Here is a 7,901-nt window from a genome sequence, read left to right as displayed (position 1 = left end):
CTCTTGAAGTTTCTTCCTGTATAAGGGAGCCCGGGGTGGTCCTCAGTTTCTCCATCTCCAAAGAACATAGTATTTGCATCTCAAAGGGGTGGTCCCCAAGTTTTTGGGCAGCTTCAGAGTTAGAGAGCTTCTTCTTAGTTTTATTGTTTCCAACAAAACTCATTATTTGCTTCCCTATCTACCTGCCTGCAATGCCAATAAGTAAAGCATGGGATGCCTCTCAAAGGCACTTGAGAGTGATACATTTGTATATGATGATAGCAAGCACAAGTAAGAAAATACAAGCAGCCCAAACCCCTAGCAGGTATCCAGGACAATTGGCTCTGCACTTGATTTCATGGGCCATATGAAATGGCATGAAACCCTGCAGGGGACAGAACTAGAAGCTAAGCCCAAGAAGCATCTATAGTAGAACCAATACCTAAGTGATCTTTTAAAAAAAAAATTACTTTCCTCATAAAAAAATAACAAGAGGAACCCTATCCTACATAGCACTGTAGCACTGTCATCCAGTTGTTCATCGATTTGCTCAAACGGGCACCAGTAACATCTCCATTGTGAGACTTGTTACTATTTTTGGCAGATTGAATACGCCACAGGTACCTTGCCAGGCTCTGCCATGTGGGTGGGATACTCTTTCCTGGCTCTCCAAAAGGGATGGAGGAATTGAACCCAGGTTGGCCGTGTGCAAAGCAAACACCCTACCCACTATGTATCACTCCAGCACTATATAGCTAAGAAAAAGTTCATAAATCCAACTTAATATTGTTCTTATTTCAGCATAATACCAGTACACCCTTCTGCTTCCTGACAAGGCTATTATAGGGGAAACCTCATGATTCCTAGTAAATACCACACTAGTTTTTACTTTTGTTCATTGGAGAAATTCAAAATATTGCCAAATATTATACATCATAGGCAATAGACTCTTAAAGAAACATTCTTTAATCTATATATTATCTAGTTAGTATGAGGATTCTTCAACCAGAACCTTTTGTATGTATGGACCTTTGAGTTCAATGTCCTACCTCGTAGTGGTTTCAATTCAGCAGGTCTGGTATGGGAGATTATCATTCCAACAAAAAATGGCAAGGTATGGGGGCTGGAGCAATAGCACAGCAGGTAGGGCATTTACCTTGCACACGGGCCTATGCAAGTTTGATTCCCAGCATCCCATATGGTCCCCCGAACACTGCCAAGAATAATTCCTGAGTGCAGAGCCAGGAGTAGCCCCTGTGTATTGCCAGGTGTGACCCAAAAAGCAAAGAAAAAAAATGGCAAGGTAGTTGATAGTTTCCTGAGTAAGGCAGTTTAGAACGTTTAGATGACAGGGCAGCAAATCAATGCCCACAAAATAATAGGATATAAGAGGGCAGCAAACACAGGCAAAATTAAAATAGGAAATTATTATAACTGTAATACTATGCTTTAAAGGTATTTGCTGATAGTGTATTACCCTATGGCAACAGCCATGTAAATTTCTAAGCCTTCACTCTTAATGAACTTGCTAACTGTTCTTAGTGTGTCTACTAACAAAAGCCATGGCTTGTGTGTCTGGATCTAGGGATCTAGAGTGGAGAACAGAGTTTGTGTTCAATAGTCAGACTATTCCCTTTTATAGGGCTGTCCAGGCTAACTTGCAACCCAAATATACAAACATCCCTGCTTTAGTCTTTGTAACTGATCCTGCTTGATAAAGGCCAAAGGTGGTAATCAGACTGGCTTTATTGTACTAAATGGACACAATCTGATTGCGTTGGTTTGATTCCGTTTGCATATTCTGCAGAGCTAGTTCACAGAGCTATGGCTCTTCAATGGAGTAACTCTACGTCTCTTCTAGCAAAGATGGAAAATGAAGAGTTTCTTAGTACTGCTTTGGTGTTGTTGACTTAAAGTGTACTATTGTAAAAGAACTGGAGACCCACTTAGATTGAAAGCTGCATGCGGAAAGTAGACTATAGACGGAACATGATGGCCACTCAATACCTCTATTGCAAATTTCAACACCCAAAAGGAGAGAGAACAAAAGGGAATGCCCTGCCACAGAGGCATGGGGGGGTGGTGGGGGTGGGGGTGGGGGTGGTGGAAGGGATACTGGGAATACAGGCAAAGTAGAATGGGAACTGGCAGAGGAATGTAAACAAAATGCAAACATTGAAAGTTCATATGTTTGTAACTGTACTTCATGGTGATTCACTAATAAAAAAATAAAAAAAAGAACTGGAGATACACTAATGCATAAGAAAAGAGAATTTTCTTAATGAAGTACATCATATCTCTACAACCAAATACAGTGACTCATTAAAACCATGTTGCAGAAGCAATTAAGACATCCAATCATCCCTGCCAAGTGACACTCCCTCCATAAGTCCCAGATTTCAAATCCAGACCAGTGTCTATGTATGCATCATGACACCTTTCTGAACCAAGGGCCTTTTGCAAGTCACAGAACAGTGTCCCTCTCCTGTAGAGACTTCAGGAAATCTCTCGATCTTAGGTGATCATAAGACTGTAGTCAAGTAAAAGAAAGGGGAGACTGACAAATTGGTGAGTCTTCTTTCTTCAGCTCCCCACCACATCTTTACTGATATGGAATGATGTAGTGGATGTCCTTCCCTCTTTTCATTATGACTTCCCTCTATCCTTAAGAAATCAAAACATGACGAAGACCACCAGCTTTACTTTCTTTCTGTTGTGGACTATTCCCCTCTACACAAAACCTGACTAAAATCACTACTTTTCATGGCTTCTCAGTATCCGTGTTGCAAAGCATAATTCCCAAAAGGAGAGAGAGAGTATGTGGGAAATTGTCTGCCATGGACTCAGGGGGAGGGTGGGAAAAGGGGGTATACTTGGGAGATTGGTGATAGGAAATGTGCACTAGTAGAGGGATGGGTGTTTGAACACTATATGATTATAACTCAAACATGAAAGCTTGGAACTGTATCTCAAGGTGATTCAATTTTAAAAAGTCACTACTTTTTGCAGATAAGTCAGAGCTTGAGATTCAGAGAAAACTTCAGACTCAAATAAGGCAAGTCTTTATGTTGTTGTTTTAAATCTCTTAGCTCCCTGATTCCTACACTATGAACTTTGGGAGGTAACCCTAATTCTTGACAGCACAAAAAATTGAGATGTGAAGAATTAAAAGTCCATCTTTCTACTTGGAAAATACCAGGTCAATGACAGGAAAAAGGACCCTTTTTATTTTGAATGGTAATTTTAAAACTTGCTCCTGGCCACTCTTTTTCACTTCTAGACATCCCCATTTCTTACCTTTTCTTCACTCTCTTTATACTGCACCAGCATTGGAGGCTAAATGGACATGAAGAGGAGTTGAAAGGATGAGTATTGGGTAACTGATTTGTCCAGCTTGGACCCATTATGCTATTAAGACAACAAGGAGGGAATCAGTCATAGGTTAACCTGAGACTCCCAGTACCACAAAATCCACAGAAGAGAGCTTTATGTCTCCTGTTCTGGAGGACTGAAGTGGAGATCTTGAACACACCAGATTCTGGTCCTCAGGCACACCCCATGCCGGAATGCCAACAGCAAGGATCATTAAAACTACTCTCCTCTCAAGTTCTATATTTAAATTATCTTCCTTTGTTTATGCCCAGATTCTCTTTGCTCGTCCTTCCTGGATTATTTGTGTTACCTTTATCTTCCTTAGTCCTTCCATCTGTATACCTGCTCCAATACACTCTCATAGATCACTCATTATAGAGTGCTAGAGTGCATTAGGAATATTCTTGAGTATGCCTATCAATAAAACCATTACACCTTAGACCTGGAATGGACCTCGAGGGGAGAGCTAGAGAAATGTTTTTTTTATAACTTTTTTAATAACATTTTATTAACACACCCAGAGAGATAATTTGATTTATTCAGAGTTTTCTAGCAAGCAGCATAGAAACTAGAAATATGTTCTGTTTTTCAAGTCTACCCACAGTGTATTCATTGACGACAAATGCATTTTTCTTATTTTATTAAGTATTATTTTTTAATTGTGTTTTTTCTGTTGTTGCTGTTGGTTTTGGAACCACACCCAGTAATGCTCAGAGGTCATTCCTTGCTCTCTGACCTGGGATGACCCCTAGCAGTGCTTGGTGGAATCATACATGGTTGCAGGATTCAAACCAGGATCAGTTGTATGCAAGGCAAGAGCCTTAACCCTAAACTATCTCTCTAGCCTAGAAAAATATAGTTTAACAAAACCCCAGCATTCCTCACAATGTCAAGCATATGCACATACACGCAAATAAGTGCACACAGCTTTCAAAAATCATATATGCATGCTTGATCTGCTTTTACAAATAATCTACCTTAAAAAATAAAGCACGCTTTATTTTGCTCATATCCCACAACCACATTAGCTTATATAACTAAAAGTTGACTGTATATTTTAAAACTTTACCATTTTAGAAGCAATGCCCCTTCTGAAACAAGCCTACACATATGTGAAAAATGTCATGCTTTATATCATGTGGTGCCTCTGGGCATTTTGTCAAATTATTTCCATTTTTCTACTTCGGGTCCTAATGATCCTAGACACTCACTATGCAAGGGAGGGAAATATGGTTTCTGCCTCCCTCCTCTTGAAATATTTGCCATGGCAAGGAGAAAAGGGCTTTCAGGCTCAGTATGCTCCCCTCAGATGAATCAGGATGGGCCAGTCCCCATTCCTCTTTGTGGCTTTGTTGTTGCTATCACCCAAATCTGCATAAATGCCCTGGTAATCTGCAGGCTGTCTTTTCTCCTTTGGAACAATCTCTGTTCTTTATTCTCAAGCTGCCAACTTTGTGCTTTCATTTTGCTGTTCCCCCTGCTACTTCGCTATCTGTGTATTTGTATCCACGATTGGGAGCAACCAGCAGTAAATAGAAGACATTCGTTCAGAATTTTCCCTCCTGGAAACAATAGCAGGACCCCTCCTGTCATATGTCAGACCTCCATCTAAAAAGGCCTCCACTGGGTTCCAAAGGGAAAGACACGCCTACCGGGACCAATCTGGCCACAAAGCAATAAGCATGTTTTTCCCTTTAATTTTAACATTTTCCTGCTCTGTTGGCATATTCTACAGATCTTTGAACAGGGACAAAAATCAATTCAAGCCCTTCTCAGGCTGCAGCAGGGTCTTACGAGGACTAAGGAAGCAGCAGAGCTGGTTTACAAATCTTCATTACCCAGGCATGTGCTCAGAGCGTCTGCTAATTGCCAGTCATGGGTCTGGGGCTGGTACTAAGACCAGCTTTCAGTTCAATGTGCTATTGCCCCTTCAGACTCAGGGCCGTCCTTCAGGATTGAATTGAATGTTCACAAATTGCTTCCTAAATGCAAAATATGTCAATTTTCATGGGAGATTGAAAGTATTAAAAAATTAGACAGAATATTCTAGCAGTAGGACTGCTTTAGTATTTGTTTCATTTCCAAAATCACAGAAAATAACATATTAGGAAAACAACACAAGGCTGAAATAGAAGAATATGTTGTCATTGGTAAAAGAAGATGATGCCAAGAATCTGATTGAAAAATCCAGGGGAGTTTGTTAACCTTGAGGTCATAATGCTCTATGATACTTAATTATGCTTCCTATTAACTCTGTATCTTGTGCACATGTATGACTTAGAGGTACTAGAATTTCCTGAGTGTGGGCAAGGAAGGAACAAAAGAATTATCTTCTTGGCATTGCTCGCATCCTAAAAGTTTGCTCTTAGATAGTATATATCCTGATATATGCAGAGGGAGGTAGCATTCTGAATTAGAATTCTGTTGCGTGCTCATACTTGACAATGCAGGAGGTGTCAAAACCTTTCTTATAAGTAGACTTTGAGAGGGTTAGGGAGGTGCTGAAGACAGCTACTACTTTGGTTTAAGAAGATGAGAAATGTCAGCACTGAAGGAGGCCCCGAGGTAGAGTGGGAAGATTAAAACTGGCCATTCAATTTTGTATTGACTCAGCCCTGTTTGCTATGTCCAGAATTGGGTAGTTGACAACAATACCACTAGCAGAATTTTAAAATTATTGAGAGATGGCACAGGCTCTTATTCTGCCTGTGGTCTCTCCAGTTCAATCTCAGGTCCCATGTATGGTTTTCCAGGTACTTCCAAGAGATATCCCTAAGCACAGACCTAGGAGAAAGGCCTGATCAGCCCCTGTAAAAAAAAAAAGTAAAATAAAATAATAAAAATATGAACAGGCCAACACCATAAGGCATTTGCCTTGGGACTATGTATGGTCCCCAGAGTATGGCCAGAAGTCACCCCTGAGCACTTAGTCAGGAGTAAGCCCTGAACATAGGGAGGTGGGATCCAAACCCTGCATCATTCCAAAATAAAATAAGTTGGAATTATATCAAGTAAGAATTATATCAAGGAGTTGATCTCTCTCTCTGTTTACACCAATTTTCAAGCATTCATGCTGTGCCTCTCTGACACTATAATATGCATATGACATGGTATGCCTGCAAACACTCCCTTTATTGATAATAAAGTCCAACTAGCTCTGCTCATCAACTAAATCCTCTTCATGAAGTCTTCGGTATGCAGCAAAGTTTTTCTTCTGTAATGATGCTAACGAAGACTGTCCAAAGCATTCAAGGAAATCAGTTAAGTGGCGCCTGGTGTCCTAACTGTACCTTTGTGGCCAGGAGAGCAACTCTTCACTTCTCATGATAATACCTGGAGAGTACCTTCAGGACTCTCTCTAAGGGATCTGATTAAGGATATGCAACATATGACCAATAAAGGAATTTCATACATTAGATGTTCAAAGTGTCCTCCTAAATAGAATTCCAAAGAGCTGTTTCTGAAGAGCTGTTTAAATAGATGGTTGGCTGAACAGAAAGGCTAATATTCACTAGAAGTAATTACCTTTTAAAAAGCAACTGATTCAAAAGAAAAATCAAAGTCAACTCTATCACTTTCATTTCTGTTTACAAGACCTTTGAAAGGCTTCTAAAACATTAGCGTTCTCTTTTACCTCCTAGAACTGTCCCACAGCGATGATCAGAAGGGAGCTTAATTCAAGCTCAAAAGACAGTAGAAGTTTGATAAAGTAGGACCAATGAATTGCATCTAATTGTATTTTTTGAAAAGAATTTTATCTTTCCCATTCCCGTTCTGCCAGTGAGAAACTTCTAGAAGTTACATTCTCTCCTACATGGGATCTAAATCAAGTCCTCTGAGCAAGACAGCCAGAATCATCTTCACAATCAAAAATTGGTTAACAGCATTTATTCAATAAGATATCTGTGAATAAGAACCAAAAAAGATGTAAAAATGTTGAAGGAAAAATCATTCATTCAGAACAAAGTACTGCCCACGATTCAAGGGCATTGGTGCTATAATCTTTTGTTTTAGAACCACAACCAACTGTGCTCAGAGCTTACTTACTCCTGGTGCTGTGTGAAAAAATAACTTCTGATAGTGCTCAAGGACTATAAGTGATGTCAGAACTCAATCCTGGGACAGTCACATTCAAGACAAGTACCCTACCCTTTGTACAAGATTTTCAGGACCTTAATATGTTACCTTGCTTTAAATGGGAACAAAGAATCAGAAAGTTCAAATAGCTACAATAAGCCAGAAGGTGGAAGAGTTAAGTTTAAACCAAAGTTTTAAGACTCCCAAAGGATTCCTACAGCTAATGCATATACATACTCTAAAATATTGGCGTTTTGACAATATCCAAGATTTATATTTATGTAAATATAGATTTTAGTTTATAGTATAATCAGAAAGAAAAATTGAGAACTCAAAAAAGTATCGAGACATGGGGCTGAAGCAATAGTACAGTGGGTAGGGCATTTGCCTTGCATGTGGGGTGACCTGGGTTCGATTCCCAGCATTTCTTATGGTCCCCTGAGCACTGCCAGGAGTAATTCCTGAGTCCAAAG

Source organism: Sorex araneus, chromosome X (genome assembly GCF_027595985.1).
Source record: "Sorex araneus isolate mSorAra2 chromosome X, mSorAra2.pri, whole genome shotgun sequence".
In the NCBI taxonomy this organism is placed as follows: domain Eukaryota; kingdom Metazoa; phylum Chordata; class Mammalia; order Eulipotyphla; family Soricidae; genus Sorex; species Sorex araneus.
Note: the sequence above shows the minus strand (reverse complement) of the source record.